The following is a 5,387-nucleotide window of genomic DNA, read 5'->3' as shown; positions in this document are numbered from 1 at the left end:
AGATGCCCCTAGACCTATTGTAACTCACAAATTAATATCGGACTCCAAAAGTATTGACTATTATCTAAGCCTTTAGCTCATTCACAAGGTGCATTTACTTTGAACAAAATTAATTTCAATAAGATGCCCTACTCTTCTATTTTGTAGGAGCTACTCAGACATAGAAGCAGAAAACCAACAGCTTCCTCATACACAATGTAAGAATCATCTCTACACCCCTGATACGAATTTAAAACAACCATTATATGGCCACTTGATCAACATTCATAAGGTCATGGCAATGGTTTGGAAATGCCAAATGAAGCCAGAGCTCAACACATGTAAGGAGTCACACCATGACCTATAGTATCTCCATCTACATGTCCAAATGACAACTATTAACAGCTGCTTTCCTGTCAATTTAATGATGGTACAACTTGCATGAATGCAAATATAACATACATTTTAAAACAAAGCTCTTTCTGAAATAGAAAATCTATGAAGAAAAATCCCAAGTTCTATTTCAAACAATCAGCTGCACCCAAAGAGAGAACAATACTCTCTTAACTATAAATAACTTACTTTCAAAGTCTACGATGGTTTTTCACCAAGAGAGCTCAGGCATGTTATCAAGAACACATGGTAAATTCTTACAACAAAGGCAATGACATTTTCCTCTATATTTTAGGATAAAATAACAGCTATTTCCTTGACATTATGAATTCATTGTATAATTCCGACCTGTTACAAAGGAAACAAACTCTCTTAGTATTCTTAGTGGCTAAATTTTACGAAGGGAAGAATACGTTTAGATAATCATTAAGGATAACAGAAATTGCAGCAGTAAAAAATAAAAGGATGTCAAATTCAAATTCAACCTGTGGGTATAATTACTCAGATTCTAAACTTAATCCCATTTCCTGAAATGTGACACCAGCTTTACAGGTAACGTTGCTTTTAATATATCAGGCTGAAGTAAGGCTTTTCCCCGTTCATCTTGGGGACAGTGTGGTAGATGAAAGAAAGTGGGCTTTGGAGCCCATGAGAAGGAATTGTCAAAAAAACAGCACTTACTAGTACTGTGATCTCAGAAACATGACCTACTCTCTTTTGAGCTACAGATTATAGATTTTCAAAACAAGAGTAATCATACTTACCTCATCTGGAGGTTATGATGTGCATGCTAAGGACGTAATTCCAGTGCCAGCCAGGAACTTGGAGTATAGAGGTAGAGGGAAGATGCAAGCCTATACAAATAAATAAACAGAGTTATAACCTGGGCTAAGGGCAAACTGGGATTAGTACGCGGTGAGCAAATAATGGGGACACGGGCATACAGAAAAACAAAAAACACAAGTAGGTAGTGACTAGGTACAACAGACAGAAACCTGTTATGGAATGGATTTGCCCCCACAATCCATATGTTGAAGTCTTAACTACCCATGTGACTATACGTGGATACCAGATCTTGAAAGATAAAGTGGAGGTCGAATGAGCTCATCTGGAGGGAGGGACCCTACTCTGATAACTGGTGTCTTATAAGAAGAGAGCGGGCACCTACACACACAGAAGGAAGACCACGTGAAGACAGTGGGAATGAGGTCGTCTACCAGTCATGGAGAGAGGAGACCCACCCTGGCCACACCTTGATCTCAAGTGTGAGAAAATAAATAAATCAATTTCTGTTGCTTAAGCCACCCAGTCTGTGGTACTTTGTGATGGCAGACCCAGCAAATTAATACGAAATCCCAACATTTACTCACTCAGCGAATGGTGGTTGAGCCTTTGTAGGAGTTAGGCACTGTTCTAGGACCCTAAGGAAACGGTCCTAAACAAAGCTAGTTTGGTCTTTGGACCCCATGGAGCCAACATTCTGGCAGGGACTGAAGTGGGTGACAGACAGCAAGCAAGTAAGAAAAACAGATGATGCCACGGGCCAGGAAGAAAAGAATGCGGGGAAGGGATATCAGGTGTTCAGGTCAGAGAAGGAGCAGTTTTCAGTTTTAGATAGAGATCTAGCAGGGACTCCACTGAGCAGGTGATGTCATAGCAAAGGTATGATGGAAATAAGGGAGTATGTCATCTTGGCATGTGGGAGAACATTCTGGACAGAGAGAGGAAAAGTGAGTGTAAAGACCTGAAGCAGTGTAAAGCATGTGCCTGACATGCTTAGGGAGCAGGGAGGGGTCAGTGTGGCTGCAACCCAGTAAACAATGGGAGGGGAAGTGGAGATGCCTTCAGGGAGGTAGCAGAGTCTGGGGAGGGTATCACCTGTGTGGTTCACAGTTGGAGTCAGGCATCCGGAGACATGAAGTGCTGGGGGCAGGGCATAAAGACTTGGAGGCCCCAGCTGCTGGTAGACAGAAGCCTGAGGTTGGCTGAGATCACCCCAGAGTAAGGACGGGCAGAAAGCAAATGGGGGGGGGCGGGAAAAAGATGAGGACCAACCAACACAGACACTGGTGAGCAGTGCCCTGACGGTGGGAGGAGGAAGCAAGTAATTTTTAAAGAAAGGGAGTAATCAAATGTGTGAGCTTCACTGTGAGCTTCAGCGATGTGTCATTCATTAACAAGATGAGAACTAGGGATGAGTGGGAGAGGAGGCCCACTCAGACTCAGCTGACAGAGACAAGGAGGGAAGGTCTGAAGGTGCTGGCAATGCTAGGCGTAGGAAGAGAAAACAGGTGGCGCTGGATGGGAATTGCTCCCCATGGGCTGGGAGAAACAGCTGCAGGTGCACAGGATGGCCAGGTCCCGAGGAAATCCCCGGTGTGCAGGAGAGAAGGAAGCGGTGTGGGAGGCATGTTAGCAAGAGATGGCTTCCTCCCTTAGCAACACGACTCAACTATGTTAATGGGACACCAGCCAGAGCCATGGGGATAGATGCACCAAGGTGGGTGGCTGTGAGGTTGCTGGGACTGTCTGTGATTGGGAAACATGATAAAGATGCCCTATGTTCTCTCTGACTGTAGGACAGGATCATGGCCAGCATTTCAATACTGATGCACACGAGAAACAGAGCATCGAGCCCTCCATAGGGACTCCCATGTTGTCCTCTTGCAGCAGACATTCCCACCTCCTTCCTGCACCCATCACCATGTGATGCCTGGCAATCCCTCATCTGCTCTCCATATCTATGATTTTGTGACCTCGAGAATATTCTACAAATCAAATCGAAAAGCATGTGAGCTTTGTAAGATTCGCTTTTCCCCTCTGGGCATAATTCTCCGGAGATTCAGTCCTGCTGTAGTGTCTGTCAGCAGCGCATGCCCTGGCACTGTTCACTTGTGATCGCCCCACCACATGGGGATAGCATGGTTTGGCTGTCTCCCTATGGAATGACATGCTGTACTAGGCTGGGCAATGGACCTCAAAGAAAGCAAGTCCTAATACCTGGCAGCTAACTCCCATCGTTGGGATCTAGTTGAGGATCTTGAGTCCTGGGTTGTCTGAGTGAGCCATAGATGGAATCACGAGCATCCTTAGAGTGGCAAAGGGAGACTTGACAAAAGAGGAGGCACTGTGTCCATGGAGACAGACTGGGGTGATATGGTCACAAGCCAAGGGAGGTTGGTGACCACTGGAAGCTACCAGAGGGAAGGGATACACTGTCCCCTGGAGCCCTGGGGTCTCCAAAGGGAGTACAGCCCTGCTGACACATTAGTCTCAGTGAAGCAAATTTTGGGTTCCTGGCCTCCAGAACTCTGAGAGAACACGATTTTGTTCTCATAAGCCACCAAGTTTGTGGTAAAAGAGCAGATGTGGGCCCAGTAGGTCCCCATTCCCATCTCCCTCAGACTGTGGAGTCTTCCTTCCTTGAGAAAGTCAAGAAATATCTGGTATTTCTACCTAGTCGACTGCAGGCAGCCATTGAGTCATTATTATGACTATTCCCAGTTCTCCAGGCAACACATTAAATTACATTTCCTGCAGGAAGAACCGTGTATCCATGTCTGGCCTATCGTATGTCACCCTCTTTGGTGTAATACTCTTTGAACACACTGCCTTACTCGTTCTCCTGTCTCCTACCAGTGTGAAGTGGTAATACCCTGCAACTCCCCTGCATGGGCACACGATCCTGTGTGGACCTGATCTCATACTTCCATTTGGAATACACTGGAATCCCTCCCTATTTTCCAGGAAGTAAATATGGATGGTAGACGTGGAGTGTGAAGATCACTGCTCTTGGTCATGACAGTATTTTATTTGGTGAAGCCATTGAAACCTTTTCTCTAGGGGTCCTGGGGGTGGGGTATGACTATATTCCTCAGACGGGGGGAGCTGCTTGTCTTGGCAACAAACACAAGATACTCACCTCATGAGGCCATACGTTTTCTGATGTTTTGCCCTTGCTTTCAACCTATCCTGTTTCCTGCGTATACCCAAGACACCCCAAACTGACCCCGGACAGGCTCTGTAACTGCCCCCCATGGCCACAGTAATGACTCCACCCGCGATCCTCCACCGTGGTGTCCTCCATCACTCTGTACCAGCACTAGTGGTAATGTGAGCAAATGTGAAGTCACCTCTAACCACCAATGACCAGTATCCACTTCCGCCATCAAGGAAACTACTTGTATGTCCACCAGAGAGAAGAGCAGTCCAGTCCCAGAGTCCCAGTTCCAGGTGGCTTCCTGCAGCCACTCATGGTACAAATTACCATCGTTGCAGGACTGCGACAGGAGACAGCACACACAAAAGCAGTGAGTGAAGAGCAGTGCAAAGGTAAGGGAACCTCCAGGAGATGGCAGAGAGGGCAAAGTGGCCTTGCTAAACAAAGGCAAGATGTTTCCACTAAGAAGAAAGTAAAAAGAAAAGTGGTTCCTGATCCCGTAATATTTATCTGGAGATGAGGGTCTTGTGGGGAGATGTAATGCAGAGGAACACAACTACAGAAGCTCCCTGGTATCCATGGGAATATGTCCGGAGACCCCAGGTGGGTCCCTGAAGCCACAGACAGTACAAACACTATAGTGGCCATGAAGGGGTGCTGGCGGTACACCCCTACAGGGCCCATGAAGTGTTGCAGGTGGCTCACCCCTACATAGCCCATGAAGGCGCACAGGCAGCCGCCCCTACATGGCCCAGGAAGGGGCACAGGCATGACATATCTACATGGCTGATGAAGGGACACAGAAGCGCTGCAAGTGTCAGACCCCTGCAATGCTGACGTAGGGGTATCGAGGCTGTCCTAGAAGGTCGAAAAATATGATTCACGTACTGTAGGCAGTTGTTAGTGATGTGGCCATGAGCCTTCATAGTAGGGCTCAGGCACTGGTATATGATCTTAAGATCTGAATACCAAAAATAGACAACCAACTCCTAAGTTAAGACCCGGTGAATTTCACAATAGAAGCAATAATGCTAGTATGTGCAACAAGAAATATTTGTACTTCCTTAAGCTCTAT

General features: G+C 46.4%; 1 long non-coding RNA gene across 1 annotated transcript in view; it reads right to left on the bottom strand.

Annotated features, from left to right (window-relative positions):
- Positions 1-768: 768 nt before the first annotated feature.
- The window catches only part of LOC121022711 (uncharacterized), a 64,339-nt gene continuing 59,720 nt past the window's right edge, over positions 769-5,387 (bottom strand). Inside the window, exon 5 of the long non-coding RNA XR_005787065.1 lies at positions 769-1,226. This is a non-coding gene — a long non-coding RNA (uncharacterized LOC121022711). The remainder of the gene's footprint in view (positions 1,227-5,387) is intronic.

Source organism: Herpailurus yagouaroundi, unplaced genomic scaffold (genome assembly GCF_014898765.1).
Source record: "Herpailurus yagouaroundi ecotype Mexico unplaced genomic scaffold, PumYag 432, whole genome shotgun sequence".
Lineage (NCBI taxonomy): Eukaryota > Metazoa > Chordata > Mammalia > Carnivora > Felidae > Herpailurus > Herpailurus yagouaroundi.
Note: the sequence above shows the minus strand (reverse complement) of the source record. Positions and strands in the feature narration are given on the sequence as shown.